This window comes from Cetorhinus maximus, chromosome 7, assembly GCF_964194155.1.
Source record: "Cetorhinus maximus chromosome 7, sCetMax3.hap1.1, whole genome shotgun sequence".
Classification (NCBI taxonomy): domain Eukaryota; kingdom Metazoa; phylum Chordata; class Chondrichthyes; order Lamniformes; family Cetorhinidae; genus Cetorhinus; species Cetorhinus maximus.
Window position 1 is genome coordinate 136,772,028 of NC_135885.1, and position 17,074 is coordinate 136,789,101.

A 17,074-nucleotide genomic window follows, 5' to 3' on the forward strand; every position below is an offset into this window, starting at 1 on the left:
GCATTGATCTTATACTTAACAAGCTATCTGTAAGAAAAAGAGAAAAAAACTAGAGACCTAAACACAAACTAAATACCTTAGTTTTACTTTAAAGACTAGACATACTCACCAATACTACTTACCAATCAGCTGCTCTCCACGTTCTTTTCCCTCTCACGCTCTTTAATGGTCTCTTACTCTTCTCTTACTCTCTCACTATTAAAGGCCACTCTACTCTTACTCTCTCACTGTTAATGGCCCAGCTGCTTCTCTCACTCACTCATTGTAAATGACCCCACTGCTTTTCTCAAGCTCTCTAGCTGTTATTGGGCCCACTGCTTTTCACAAGTGCTCTCTCTGTAAATGTTCCTCCGCCTTCTGCTGAATCTCCACGATGAGATGGGAGGCTGAATCCAGAGACTTATCATCTGACTCAAACCTCACAGATGCCTGTTCCCCAGCAGTCCTCTGAGTGCTGGAGGGCCTGGCTGAACCTGCCTCCTCGTGCTGCAGACACGTGTCTGTGCAGTGACCACCAGGTGGCGAAGCCGAGTCTTCTCTAGATCTAGGTCCTACTGGGATGTGTATCTCTGAGCTGGTGCAGGGTGTGGGTAAGCGCAGTGACGGGTCTTCCAGGCTGCTTATTTCCAGCTGTTCAGTGGAGGAGGTGCCCTCTTGGCTGGAGGTGAGGACCTGGATGGAGCTGAAGGACTGGATGGCTGAGGGCATTAGTCACTTGGCAAAGGTCCCTGTGAACCAAAGTAGGGACAATTAGCACATGGCAGCAGAGTCAAAAACAGGAGAGAGAGCACTCAGAGTTGAGTTGAGAGAAGGATGGTGTGGTGCAGGATCCTCACGTGGGTGTTCACTGCTGACGTCACCCTCACCACGGCCCACGTCCTCACCAGTCAGCACGGTGGCACCCTCCTCAAAGTGAGTGAGGGGCCTAATGTCAGCCACTCCAGCCCCAGTCTGGGATCTCTCCTTCCTGTTGTGAGCCAAATTCTCTTGCATGAAAACAGGAGAAGAGAGTGTGAGCAGGACACATGCCACAGCAGATGATAAGGATGTGTGGAACGCTTATCTGAGCCATGGACAGGATGAGGGGTGCGAGCTCCCAGAGGATATGAGCCTGCTAGAGATGTGAGGGTGTGTGTGTGTGGTGTGTGAGTTAGTGGAGTTGTCCCTTGAGGTGTGAGATCCCGGTGGATGTGTGATGGGTTTGCGAACCTGTGAGTTGAGAATGGTGAGCTGGTTGACTTACCCTGGCGGAATGGGCGAGATGATTCATCCTCTTCCTGCAATGGACGGCTGACCTCTCCTGTGCTCCATTGGTGCTGACCACTGCTACCACCACTTCCCAGGTGGGATTGGTAACTCTGGTGGACCTCCTGCAGCCAGAGCGGGGGCCAGAGGAGTTCCCGGCGGCCTTCCACTGTGCCCAGCAGGCACCCCAGAGAGACATCACTAAATTTGAGGGCTACTGTCACCTTTGATTTGGGGGCCGTCTATCAGCTGAAGCAGCCCTGGGCTGCAGACATGAAGTGGGCTCTGCCCTGGTGCACTGTAAATATAGCACCCGGAGCGAGGAAACGCTGAGATCACGGCCTCGCGGGCAAATCCGAGCCAGCCCACCAGTGATCCAGTGCGTTTGCTGTGAATGTGTTATTAATGAGGTGGAACACGGTTGGAAGCGGACAATGTGGTGCGAAAATCCACCGTTGCGGCCGGAGGGTAAAACGTTGCTTTTTGCGCCCGCCACCCGCACTTAGTGCAAATCTGGCACGATTCCACCCTTTGTCTTTATTTAATCAGCAGTACATGTCCTTATCTGCGAAACATTTACCTCTCCGCAAGGAGCTTGATACAAGGAATAATTGAGTTGAGTGACTCTCTAAAGTGAAATTATGGTTCGTGTTTCCAGCCAAATTCGCAAGCATAAAATCTTTCATGAGCCAAAGCAGTCAGGCAATTGTTTCTTTTCTTATCTTTCTAGGAAAAATGTATAAGAGTGGAATTTTAATAATACAGCTGAAAATGGATTTAGCACAATGTCATTTTCTTTGTAGGCAGTACCTATTGTTTGTGCCAAAGCAGTGTGAAGAGAAACAAGTAATAAAACCATGTCCAAAAGCCTAAAATCTAAATAATCACAGGGAAACTAGTAGGAAGAGAGATCTGAATTCAGTGTGCTTAAGGTAGCAACACCAGTGTTGCGACAAGTTCAAAATGACACCGTCATTTGTACTCCCTAGGCCAGCACTTTGCCCTCGTCGGGCGGGCTCGTCAGGGGCGGGCGGGAGCGGTCAGGAAGCTGACCACCGCCCACGATGGGGCCACAACCGCAATTTCACGCTGGCAAGGCCAATTAAGGCCCGCCCGGCGTGACACGTGTGCTGCAGCGCTCAGCGCTGCCTCAGTGAGGCACAGAGCTGCCTCAGGGAGATAATGAGGTGAAAAATTAAAAATAAAGCATTTTAAGATGTTAAAAAAAACATGTCCCGCTCATGATCTGTCACATGAGCAGGGACACGTTAGAAATTAGTACGAAAATTTATTATTTTTTTTTAATCCACCGCCCGTGGATGAGGTTTCGCAAAAAATGCAAAGGCCGCTTGGCCTTTTCGCCTGCCCGCCGACCGAATTAAATTCACTATGATTGTTCAATGCCTTAATAGGCCCGGTAATTGTCGGCGGGTGTGCTGCCAACTCCAGCGCGCGCCCCCCGACTGAAATATGGCGCGAGTGCGCGATGACGTCAGGCCATTCGCCCAACGTCATTGTGCAACATTTTACACTCTTTCGGGTCGGGCACACACCCGCCCGACGGGCAGAAAATCCTGCCCTTGATGTTTTAAAACATTTGGATGGACTGCAGCCTGAAACTTAATATCACAATTTATCTCTCCTTGCGGGTTCCAGACACAGTTACATGCATTAGTTGGCAGAACAAATTGGTCCTTAAAAGACATTTCTGTCACTGGGATAGTATTTTATTGTGTATCTCTTTAATATTGTTATAATATTAATTTTTATGATATAATAATATTGTCATCCTGCTCTCATGCAAATTACTTAAGACCTTCTGTGGAATCTTTCAGTGTATGAATTCCTTCAGATTTTGGTCCAGATTTTGCGAAAGTAGTGACAGTGAAACTCCGGCAAGGATATTGAGGTCGGCGAGCAGGGGTGGGGCCCACTCGCCGACACGTAAAATGATGCGAGATGATGTCGGGCCCAACGTCACCCGGCGTCCTTTCAATTTTCAGGTCAGCGGGGGCGCAGCCGAATCAGCTGTGCCCCCGCCGACCTGTCAATGGCCAATTGAGGCCGTTTGAAAAGTAATTGAGCTCGTTAATGGACCTGCCCGTCCAACCTTAAGGTTGGCAGGCAGGCCGGGAGCCCTGGCGGGCTTCAGAAAAAGCATGAAACCTCATCCACGGGCGGGTTGAGGTTTCATGTACATTTAAAAAAATTTAATAGGAGTTTGAATGGAAGTGATGACATGTCCCAACCCATGTGACGGTGTCACATGAGGAGACATGTCAGGGAAATTTGAATTTTGTGCATTGACCATTTTTGAATTTGGTGCCGATCTCCCTGAGGCAGCACTTAGCTTCATGGAGATGAACGCACTCTTTCCTGCGCATGTGCGAATGAGCGCACTCTCGGCTCAGGGAATCCCCGCCCACACAGGGAGCGCATAGCGCTTCTTGGCGGATGTCACAACGTGGGGGGCCTTAACTGGCCCGCCCACGTAAAATGTGGCACGCGTCCAATCGGGGGCGCTGATCAGAGGCACACCTGCACGCGCCCGCTCCGGCACTCCCAACGGGGGGAAATTTCTTCCCTCTCAGTTTTTGGCACCATTATCCTAAACTTCCACCTTTAGATTTTTTAACCTGTTTAGTTTCATGTTATTGAACCAGGTGGTGAGATGATACTGAACATAAAAAAAACGACTTGCGTTTATACATGTCTTACACAACCTCAGGACATCCCAAAGCAGTTTAGTGCCAGTGAAGTACTTTTGAAGTGTTGTCACTGTTGTAAAGTAGGAAACACAGCAGCCAATTTGCACACAGGGAGCTCCCACAAACATTAAGGTGTTCATGACAGCATAATCTATTTTGACGCTGTGGGTTGAGGGGTAAATTCAGGACTGCTGGGAGAACTCACCTGCTCTTCATTTAAATAGTGTTGTGGGGTCTTTTGCACTGACCTGATGGAGCAGAGGTGGGCTTGGGTTTCATATTTCCTCCAAAAGATGGCATCTCTGATAACACAGCACCACGCGACATCTGAATCATCACCCAAGTTGGAGAGAGGTAAATCGGTGAAGGTCGAAACATAGGGCAGGATTTTTGGCCCACTCAGGTGGGCGTGGCGAAGGGGCCTGGGAGCGGCCGGGAGGGGCCAGCCACCTGCGACTGGCTCCCGACTGCTAATTAACGGTCAGCCAGCATGAAGGGCGCACTGAGAAGCTTGGCGTTGCTGGGGTGGGGGTCGGGAGGAGGATGAGCGTATGCGCTGGGGAGCGCGCACTGAAAGGGAGCTGCCTCAGGGAGCTGAAGAATTTTAACATCAAAAATAAAGATTTTGAAAACGTGAAATAAATGTCGCCCCCATAGGACTCACTCACATGAACAGAAACATAATAAAAACTATGTCAAAACATTTTTATTTTGTTAAATTGATGTCGGAAACCTCACCCCGCCCGAGATGAGGTCTCTTCAAAAACGCAAAGGCCGCCTGGCTGATTCAATTGGATGGGCAGCGAAAAATTGCGGTTAATTAATACTTTAATGGCCTTAATGGGCCTCTTAATTGTTGGCGGGCACACTGCCGACTCTTGCGCGTGCCCGCTGACCTGAATATCACGCATGCGCGCGATGACATCGGGACACTCGCCCGTCGTCATCACCCGCTATTTTACACCCGATTGGGTCGGGCACGCGCCCACCCGCGGGATGTAAAGTTCTGCCCATCGAAAATAGGAGCAGGGGTAGGTCGTTCAGCTCTTCGAGCCTGCTCCACCGTTCAATATGATCATGACTGATCCTCTATCTCCACGCCATGCTCCCACTCTCTCCCCATACCCCTTGATGCCTTTAGAGTCCAGAGATCTATCGATTCCCTTCTTAAGTAGACTCAGTGACTTGGGGCGGAATTTTTTGTCCTGCAGGCGGACGCGCGCCCGACCTGAATGGGAGTGAAGTAGTGCGTGACGACATCGGCCAAGCAGCCCGACTTCATTGCGCGCTCTTGCGATCTTTTGGACCTGCCCGTCCAACCTGGGTTGGCAGGTGCGTGCGAGAGTCGGCAGTGCGCCTGCCAACAGTCAAGAGTCCTAGTAAGGCCCTTAAATAGTTAATGAAGCTGCATTTTTCGCTGCCCACTCAACCATTCAGTTTGCGGGCAGGCGAATAGGCCCGGTGACCTTTGTTTTTTTAACGAAGCTTCATCCAGCGCTTGCTAAAAATAAGGTAAAATGTTTTTAACATCCTTTTTCACAGGCCCCCTCTTCGTATGACTGAGTTACGTGCGGGGACATGTCTATCTCATATGTTAAAAGTTTATTTTTGTATTTAAAATCCGTCAGCTCCCTGAGGCAGCTCTATACCTTCAGGGAGCTGCCAGTGAGCGCTCCCCCACACACGCGCACACTTCAGCACTCACACTCCTCCCGCTCCCACCCCAGCGGTGTTGAGGCTCCCAGCGTGCGTTTCACAAAATTGCGGGGTCGGAGCTCAATCGCGGGCGGTGGTCAGTTTCGTGGCCGCTCCTGGGCCCGCCCACCTGCCACGCCCGCCGGACGAGAGGAAAATTCTACCCTTGGCCTCCGCAGCCTTCTGTGGCAGGAAATTCCACAGGTTCCCCACCCTCTGAGTGAAGAGGGTTCTCCTCATCTCAGTCCAAAATGGCCTCTCCCTTATCCTGAGACTGTGACTCCTTGTTCTAGAAAGCCCCCAGCCAGAGGAAACTTCATCCCTGTATCCAGTCTGTCCATCCCTGCCAGGATGTTATACATTTCAATGAGATCCCCTCTCACTCTTCTAAACTCCAGTGAATACAGGCCTCGTCGACTCAATCTCTGCTCATACGACAATCCTGTCATCCCGGGAATCAGCCAGGTGAACCTTCACTGCACCCCCTCTATGGCAAGTATATCATTTTAGGTAAACAGTTATATGTAGCTTATCTTTATGCCCTTCTGACTTAACATTGTGTTTAACAATTTTAGAACATTACCACTCTCCCCCATTATTTTGGGCAGCAGTTGCTGGTTGCCTTGCTGTTGCCATTTATAGCTCCATTAGACCCATCTTTTGTTACTGTACTTGTCCTAGTTTGCCACCCCCATTTGCTTAAGGTGCTGTCATCCCTTTTGTCATTTAATCACTCCACCCCATCACAAACATTCCACTTTGCTATTTCCTCCCCTTCCCCTCTTTTCCCCGTCACCGTACTTTCTTAAAGTTTGTACATCTCTAGCATCTTCCAGTTCTGATAAAAGATCATTGACCTGATCCATCAATTCTGTTTCTCTCTCTACAGATGCTGCTCACTTGTTGAGTATTTCCTAAATTTTCTCCTTTTTATTTCAGAGTTCAAAGAGATACTATATTTTCCTTGATACTTCGCTTATCCAAAGTGTCCTGGAACATGAACCTGAGATGTGCAGGCTGAGCAATTCACTTTGGTGGTGTATAAGGCACCAGGGTGTCTTACAGTGGGTGTAGTAATTATGGTTTTGTTAAGTGTTGGACTGTACCTTTAAGAATAGTCCTGTGATGTAGGATCACAGGATCTGTGTAAACCAATGTGTTAGCAGCGCGGGCTACCTCCTCAGTGGGTGTAGAGTTAGAGATGGAGTTGAAAGCACATATCTAGTTGCTGCTGGCTGTATTGTAAATAAACCTAATGTTTCCACTTAGAAAGTTGTCTGCAGATCAATTCCATTACAAATAGGCAACAAGGCCACACTACAATAAACTTGGGACAAGGGTAAATCAGGATAAATCAAAATAAATTGGAATCGGTACTGTTCATTGCCCAGCAATTGTGAGTATCAACATCCGTTTAGAATAACAGAAGATGTACTCACCCAAAATTCCACAATTTGGTAGAATCGATCCCTTTGAGCTAGCCACAGATGATTGGTCTCTTTATATAGAACTCCTCACGTTCTTCTTTCAAGCGAACAAAATCATGGGGGAAGAGATGGGGCAAGCAATCCTCTTGAGTACTTGTGGGAGAAAAACCTACAGTTTGATTCAAAGTTTGATGGCAGCCAGTTCCCCACATTCAAAGAATTTTGGAGAATTGGTGGACCTCCTGAGGGGACATTTTCAACCCAAGCCCTCAGCCACGATGCAGGGGTTACGGTTCAATTCACGAAATGGAGCCCCGGGTGAGACAATTGCTAGCTACACGGTGAATTTGAAGCAACTAATGGAACATTGTGAGCTGGGTGAGATTCTGAACGACATGCCCAGAGATTGTTTAGTGTGTGGTGTGAAAGAAGACACTATTCAGTGAAGGTTGCCGGTTGAATTGAATCTGGATTTTAAGAAGCCGTTTGAAATAGCATGGAAAACGCAGTAAGAGCTTCGTAAGCAACACAAGGGGCGCCAAATGGTGCTGTGCTCCAAATCAGGCAGGAACGGTCAGGCGAAAGTGACGCGAGAAAGCGAGACTCTGCCACGAAGCGGGAAACAACCCCCGCTAACCGAAAAATAAGAAGAAATAATTTAGCAGCTAAACCGAAGAACAACTTTAATCAATGTGGAAACAATCAGTCTTTTAGCGATTGACAGTTTGAGAAAGTAGTGGACAATGAGATGGTGCAAAGAGAGATTTAAACAGGCTTACAAACAACAGAAGAAGCCCAATGAAATCTACAGCGTAGAAGAGCCTGAAACAACAAATTCTGACAACTATTCATTGTTTAACATGAGAGTGGGGAAGACAGAGCCAATATCTGTTACAGTACAAGTGAATGGTAAACCAGTAAAAATGGAAGTAGACATGAGAGATTCCACTACTGTAATTGGACAACACAACTTTCAGGTATTTAAATAATGGTGAACATCAATTACATTTGGAACAAACATCTGCCAAGTTGAAAACGTGCACAGGCAAAGTAATCCAAGTAAAAGGTGTCAGCTGAGTAACTGTCCATTACAGAAACCAAACGGCACAGCTACCAGTGATGGTATTGAGAGTCAGAGGACAAAGCCTTCTAGGGCGAAACTGGTTAAGGGAGATCAACCTTGATTGGCCAGTGAGATTTTAAAAGGAAGCTGGAAGAGTTCAGATCTTGAAAAAGGAACAAGGCAAAGTATGGCAGAAAGAGCCTGGAGAGTTCAAGGATACAGGATAAAAAAGGGGTGTGTAAGGACTCAACAACCTGAAGGAATGCCGTCTATCTCAAGTAAAAACATGGAAGAAGGAACTCACTGCTGAATGACAAGAGTTCAAGACGAAGTGAGTAACCTTCGCAAGGAAAAGGAAAACCAGCTGAAAAACCTTCACATACGACAAGATTCCCTCAGGTCAAAGCTCGTGCCTCTGGAACAGTACGAGGAGAAACAGAAAGAATTCAGCACCTCTCTGAACAAACTGAAGATCCGGTTGGCAGAGAAGACACAACAATGTTCTAGTTTCCAAGTGGCAGCCAACAAATACAAAAAAGAGACAGGAGAGCTGAAGAATCAGCTAAACGAAGCCAAAGAAGCCTTGAGAACAAAAATGGGAGAGCTTTCCAAGAGGCAGCAGATAATGAAGTTTTGGGAGACTCAGCTACTGAACTAAGACAAGTTGAGGTTTCATCTGAGAGAAGTCTGGCCGACAGTGAAGTCAAAATGAAGGACAAGACTAAATTCTGTGGTAGAAAGAAGAAGACAAAAAGCAAGAAGTTTCTGAAAAGACAATAAAAAGGTGGCCGGCAGCACCTATAAACACTCGAAGGAGGCAATAAACAAACTATCAAACTGTGCCTACTTTGATATTATTCGAGTCCCTCACAATGGTTTGCTGGATGATGATGCTGAAGATAAAATCAAAGAGGTACAACTTACTCCCAAGAGTTCTAGATACTGTAGACAAATATGAAGAAGTTAACAGGTGATTCGTTGGAGACTAAGTTGGCATGCTATCTTTTTCACTGCAGAACGACCCCCCCACACGATGTCAGGAGCAACACCTGCAAAATTATTGATGAAATGTCGTCTTAGGACAAGACCGAGCCAAATTTGGAGGGGAAGGTGGAGAAGAGTCAAGGAAACCAAAAAGCTGCACATGACTTGCATAGCCGTGAGAGACAATTTACTCTTGGAGAAGCAGTATCTGTAAAGAATTTCGGTGGAGGACCAAAGTGGTTACCGGGTAAAGTAACTTCAGTGACCAGACTATTATCATCCCACGTGGAGGTGGAAGGCCGGATCATCCGTAAGCATGTGGACCATTTAAGAAAAAGAGAGACACCACAACAAGATATGGTTCCACCTGTAACCTGTTGAAGATGCTAAGCCAAGGACTGACATGTTTGATTGCTCTATCAGAGTGGAAGACACTGAACTGCAAGTGCCCACCGAGGTACTTAACCTTACCTCTCTTCTATTTTTCCTTAGTTCTGTTGAAGAGTCATACGGACTCGAAACGTTAACTGTGTTCCTCTCCGCAGATGCTGTCAGACCTGCTGAGTTTTTCCAGGTATTTTTATTTTTGTTTTTGTTTTGTACTTAATGTTCATGCAGCTCCAGAGAATGTGGTTCCTGAAAAAGAATCTGAAGTTATGGAGCTGCGATGTTCCATATGAATCAGGACACCAGCTGAAAGACTGAACTTGTAAATTTCATGATCTGTGCAAATATTATAATGTTATAAGATAAATATACTTGTAAATACAATAAGTACAGAAAAGTTAAAGGGGGAGGAATGTAGTAATTATGGTTTTGTTAAATGTTGGAATGTACCTTTAAGAATAGTCCTGCGATGTAAGATCACATGATCTGTGTAATCCATTGTGTTAGCAGCGCGGGCTACCTCCTCAGTAGGTGTAGAGATAGAGATGGAGTTGAAAGCACACATGTAGTTGCTGTTGGCTGTATTGTAAATAAACCTAAAGTTTCCAATTAGAAAGTTGTCAGCAGATCAACTCTATTACTAATGGGTGACAAGGCCAAATGACAACAGTGGGGCAGTTAATGAATAAACCACTGATAAAGTGTTCTTACTTTGGAAATTCAGCCTCACTTCCCTCCTTTTCTCTCTCTCAAACATAGGGTCACATCAGTATCGACTATAAACATGAACTCAGTTCTCTCCGGGGAATTAGATTTTCTCTATGCAATGGGTTGTGAGATAACAGAATAAACTTTTATAAACAGTTTTGCTATTTCATTGCAACCTACGATCAGAGGAAAGCTCCCCCTATGGCCAGTTACGCATTCCTGGCTATTCTACCAGGTCACAAATTAATTAAAAATGTTTTTCAAAAAATCCAGAAAATAATCAAGTAAAATGATTAAAGATCAGGATGACATCTACTGTCAGTCACTGCCATCTGAAACGAGGGAGGCTTGCATTTGTATAGCACCCTTCACAACCCCAGGAAGTTCCTAAGTGCTTAACTTCCAATGAAGAAATTTGAAGTCTCGTCACTGTTATATCCATTAAGAAAATGATGAACAACATCTTTGTTCAACAATATTTTGCTTTTTCCAATACTCATCCTTCACAGTATTTTTTTTAGTCTCTCATGGGATGTGGGCGCCACCGGCTCTTGTTGCCCATCCCTATTGGCTCTCGTCAAACAAAGAGACGGTAATGATTTGCTAACCTGCACTGTCTTGTCACAGTGTTCCTACCAGAATTTAGCTGACAAGAGGTTAGATGATATTGCAAAATGCTGATAACAAATGAGTTAATATGTTTGTGCGAAATAATTTTGTCTGCTATTTTAATGAAGCCATTATCTCATTTATTTGAAAGGAGTTAATGCCCTTTTGTTAAAATGGTGCACAGAGGAAATCAATATGAATGCATTAATGTATCTGTTATTAATATCACACAGAGCAATTTCAAAAGTTGTTATTCTGACTTTCGTTTTTTGCCACATCAGCGATCCCTACAATATCTGTGATGAGAAGGAAATATGGCAAAATAAAAGTCAAGTTATCCAAGTTGCTATCGAATTCACAGATTCTCTGATTGCGCCATTCAAGATCCCAATCAATTAGCCTTTTCATGTTAAAAGAGGGAGTACCTTCTTGCAAGTCTTTAGTGAACCCTTTCTACCCTTGCTCACAAACACACATGATGATATAAATTCCATCAATGTGGCGGCACTGTCACCTGACGTCACCATTTGCTCTCTGTTTATCCAAATGAAGACACTTTGGCCAAATACTTATTTAGCGTGGTGACAGTACGTCTTTAAGTGCTCCAGCTTCAACATAAAGTCAGGGAGCATGCTGATAAAATATCAGGTAAAGTGAAACGCTGAGACTGTTTCATATTCAGAGACCCCAATAGTGCAAGTGAACAGCTACCATTTAATTAGTCAAACTTCCTTACAAAAGCTTAGTTTTTCTCTTTAATTGTCCACAACAGGTTTCAGCTACATTACATATCAGTGATGGCAATAGATAGGAGACCTTGTGGTGCAGTGGTAGCATCCCTATCTCTGGGTTCAAATCCCACTTCAGGACTTAATGGCCATGGTAGGTGTGTTTATAACTTGGCCAAACCGGTTAATTATGAGCCTATAAATCCTTCCAATATGCCTGATGGTAGGCAGCCAGAATGGGAAAGTTTCCTAGTCGGCAATACTGCAGATGGAGTGTGGCAATAGATTCAGAATAAACATCTCTTCAATAAAATAAGAGTGTTCTACATAATGCACCTCCAAAATACTCTTTCTTGAAACTCTGCATTGAGTTATTGGGTTAAGTTTTATGGGGCACCTTGGTCCCCGACTGCCTGACTAAAATGTTGTTGGCAAGCCTGCTCACCATGGTGACGGCTGCCTCTCAACAAGTTAACACCGGGAGCAGAGTTAATTGCTTTAAGGTGAGACTTACATCACTATCTTGGGATGAAGTCCCATCTTAGAGAGCTGCCAGTCATTGGATTGGCTGGCAGCTCTGTAGTCCCAGCAGTGCCACGCTTGAATGGCCCTGATGAATAGGATTCTAGATTTAAGGTAAGGCAGGCTGGCAGGTCCCCTCAAGCAGGGTGAGGGGCGTGGCGTGCCAGGTTTGAGAGGCCAGGGTGGGGTGGGGGATTAGAGTAAAGAGGGAAGGTAGGCCTTGCGTGGAGGTGCCTCCAATGGTCTCAGGGAACCTGCAAACAGGTAGCATTTCTCTTGCTCATCACCAGCCCCCACAATTATAGCTGGAGAGCTACCCGCTTGGCATAGGCCTCACCTAGCTGTGGATAAAGTAGAAGGGGGGAGGAGGATGAAGTGCCTAAATGGCTATTAATAATTTTTTTTATTCGTTCTTGGGATATGGGTCACTGGCTAGGGTAGTATTCATTGCCCATCCCTAATTGCCCTTGTTTAGATGGCATTTAAGAGTCATTGGCATTGCAGTGGGTCTGGAGTCCCATGTAGGCCAGACCAGGTAAGGACGATAGATTTCCTCCCCTAAAGGACATTAGTGAACCAGATGGGTTTTTACGACAGTCGGCAATGGCTTCATGGTCATCATCAGACTTTGAATTATTTCATTAAATTCAAATTCCACCACCTGCCATGGTGAGATTCTGACTTGGAGCATTACTAAAGGTCTCTGGATTACCACCATGCCACCGCCTTCCCCAACTGGCCATGTAAGGGCCTCAGTAGGCCCAAGGGTTGGCGGTGGGGGTCACCTGACTACTCCACCACCCCCCAGTAAAATGTGAGACAGGCCGGGGCAGACAAGTAGGTGGAGGGCAGGCCATGAGCTGAATTTTATGAGCTTATCCCCACCTTCAAATCCACTGGCAGGGGAGCGTAAATGCCAGATCTTGGTCATATTTGTTGATCCTTCCGACCGAGAAGAGGCAAAAATAATACATTCCATACCTCCTTCATCCCACAAGCCCTTTTAACTTCTGAATATCATTTGGTTCCCGACAAGCAAAGATTAAAAGCATTTTTCTGCAGTCAGTGTTCTTAAGGGACCAGTGATCTTGCTATTGTTCTGTAATGGATGCACATATTTTGAAAAAAGGTTTCGATTTTCAGAAAGTCTGGAAGAGTAGAAATGCAAATATTCGGCGACTATCTCTAATTCATGAAAGGAAAACAACTCACTTGAAATCAGCCCGAATGTGGCCCACTTTTGACAACAATTCAAAACCTGTTTTGATTTATCAAGGAGCCATTTGGTCCATTGGCAGAATCTATTTGTTCAAAGAGCATTGTTCCTGCAGCAATAACACTGCAGATGTGCTCTCGTCTGCTGCAAACAACTGGAAGAATCATGGAAAGAGCATGATCTTTCAAACAAAGAAAAGAAAAATCAAAGACCAGAGGGATGCACGAATGCCGCTTCAATAGGCGTACAGATGTTTGCAGTTAGCTATCAAAGCCAATGTTTCGATACAGTAATGAATTCTGACAGTTAACATGACATTAACTACAAAACGTACAGACCTTCAAAAATAAGTGATGGAAAATAACTAAGAAACTGTGGGAACTGTATAGCATTATGGATACTGGGCATCTTCTTTACACTGAGACACACTACCCAAGTAGGTATTTAAATCTGTGTGGTCAGACTGACTGCAGCTTTCATATTAACCTTCCAGACAATGTCATGACCATGCATAAAGAATTGTCTAGCAAATTTTCTGTGTGTTGACATACCTGCACAGAGTGTTGCTAGATGTACATTATGTTATGATCAGGTGAGGGATGAGAGGAGAACGGGGCTTGCCACTATTTTCACTTCTCATTTGACCACAACTTGTCTTTTTTTTAAAAAAGGATATGCTTATCAATCAGTTAGTGGTTAACTGTTTAAGTGCTGTGACTGTAAAAGACGCACACAGACAGGTTTCCTTGTAAGTTTTTTAAAAACAAAATAGTGTTTATTATACTTAACACTTGATCCAAATAAAAATAAAATAAAATGCCCCAATTCTCAGACAAACATGCTTTCAAGGGTCCGTGCACACATACACACACACACACACACATACACACACACACACATACACACACACACACACGTAAGTTTCAAATTAGGAGGATAGAGTAAGTAATTTTATAAAGTACAAGAAAAGTCAGCGGTATATGGATCTTGTAGATTGATGACTTGGATGGTTTCAGGCTGGGCTTGAGGCTTCTTCTGTATTCATCTTTGAGACAATTTAAAGATGTTGATGGACAATTTATCTTTTCTTCTGGAGGCAGCCTGTGGCATGTGACTGGCCAAGCAACAGGTGGGGCTTGAGCTAGCAGGAGAGGGAGTCCACTCAGAGACCTTCTTCTTCTGTATCTCTTCCGTCCTGTGGCCTGGAGAAAAACGGTTTCTTAGAAACACAAAAGAGGGTTAGCTGGCTCATCACATGATCCCCTCTCACCAACTGACCAGTTACCCAAGCATGGTCACAGCAAGTTGATTCCATGGTCCATGGCTTAGATATGATTAGATTACGGCGGGAAGATTTCCATTCTCATTTTCCAAAGTGACTTCATCTAATAGCTTGTTCCCCATCTAGTTGAATACACAGATGTTTGGATGTTTTGTGAATGGGTCAGGAGATGTGGTCACTCATCTTCCTCTAGGTGATTGCCTTTGAGGGGTTCTTCTAGACAATCTGTCTCTGTTGTTCATGGCTTTGGAATTTGCAAGATATAGTTATGCAAATATTCAGCCTCCTGAGAAGCTGCTGTTATACGTCACTGAAATGCTGCTCTTCAAGCTTTTAAAACTCAACCAGTGGTTTCGGCTCAAGAAATAAATAAAGTCATTTTCGATATGTAGAGCAATAAAGTATGCATTCATATACATGTTGAAGCACGTTAATAAGAACAGAAAATATGGAAAATATGCCACAGATGGGCCAACATCCGATTAATGTTTCAGATGAGATCCTTAATCAGAGGTGAAGGGTGACAAAGGAAAGTATAACCTATTGCTGTCAGATTTGTTTCCAACATTTATTCTTCATTACATATCGAATTTCAGATTGACAATAATCACATTTTTATTTGTAGCTCTTTAAGGTAACTGCTTTTTGAGTGGGGGATTTTTAGGTGGGCTTCACTCATAACTCCCATTTTTCATTAATGGAGACTGGATGAATGTGGTGACCATTTTGGTTTCAAATATACCTAATCCCCGGGGTGATCAACCATCCCAGATTTTCTGAGACGGTCCTGTAATTCAGCTTTCTCTCCCGCGTCCTGAGTCAGGCCTTCCCGGGACGCATATGTCCCGAATTTTTTCTCTTACTGGAATCTTTCCATCTGTGCGTCCATCGCTTGTAGCAGCTTGGGTGATCTGTGAGCGGGGCTGTCCAGCAGGTGCTCGGGAGGTGGGGGTGGGAGGGTTGTTGCGAGCTGGCAGTATCAGAGTATTAGTGCAGGTTGAGCGGCAATAGTATCGTGCTCGTAACGAGGAACCTCAGCCCCCCTCCCCCGCTAGCTCTCTACAAGCTCATCACCCCTCCTTTCATTCTTACAGGTTCGCCAGCACCCCCAAATACCCCCTTCCCCGGTGTGCTTTACTTTTGCCCCGGGGAGTTGGTCACCCTGCTTACACTGATAATGTCACACATCTGATTCAGTGCATACCAAATAAACACTTTCATGATTGGTTTGGGTAATGTGTTGCCATACCATTTAATTTGTAGAATGGCGGCAATCTGTGACTGCAGCGGCACTCACACTTAATAATATTGTGGGGTAAATCAAGAATTTGATAGTAAGGTTCTCATTTCAGGAGCTGAGGATGGGTGGAGATCTACCCTGTATCTAACCTCAACTACAAGACTCATAGATGGTTTTCCATTCATTGTCAGACAGCCAGTTGTTGTGTTGTTGTTGTGTTATCACCTCAGTTGGTAAAGGAGCCATAATGGAAGGAAAAGTTTGTTTTATTCGATTAGAAGCACACTTGTCAGCTAGTGTGGGCCAACACCGGGGTCTCCTACTTCCAAAGTCTAGAGACAAGGCACTAATAACAGAGAAGGGTGAAAGGGATATTACGTTCAATTGTACAAATACATCTGTATATTTTGACTTGGTAACTACTGATGGAGTTTTCCTCTGTGTAGTTGGTGTAAAAAAATCATAAACCCATTTATAAAACATGAGTTTTCAATTGTCCTGTACGTTCCATACATCACACAGAGGAGCTGCCAAGTGGAGGGATCATGGGAAGGGCAGGGAGTCTTTCAAACACAAAGAGCAAAGGTCAGAGGGATGCACGAAAGACATTTCCCAAATATTGCGTTTGACGGTTTAGATTGGCTATCTGTCGTCATTAACTGGCCAATTTTCTTCGCGGGGGGGGGGGGTAATTTTCTCCCTGTCGGCGGGGTTGTGTGGGGGCAGGTGCGGTCAGGCGTGCAGCCGATCGGCATCCTCGATCGCCTGGGCGCTGCCATTTTACGTGGGCGGGCCAGTTAATGCCCGGAAGTGTGAAACGTGCCCAGAAGCGCTGAGCGCTCCCTGTGCGGCAGGGGGATTGCCTGAGTCGGGGAGTGCGCTCTTTCACGTATGCTCGCAAAAGAGCGCAGAAATCTCCCTCAGGCACAGAGCTGCCTCAGGGAGATTACTTTCACTTATAAAACATTGAATAAAGGTAAAAAAAACTTTAAGGACATGTCCCCTCATATGAAGCTGTCTCATGCGTTGGGACATATCCATTAATTTTATTAAAAATTTTTCAATCACTTTAAAAATGTTCATGAAACCTCATCCTGTCTGTGGATGAGGTTCCATGAAAAATGCGAAGGCCGCCTGGGCTCTTTGCCTGCCCGACAACCTTAAGGTTGGACGGGCAGCTCAGCTAATTGCTTTATTGGCGTTTTAAATGGCCTTACTAGGCCTTTGACATTTCGGCAGGCGCACAGCCAACTTGGCTGC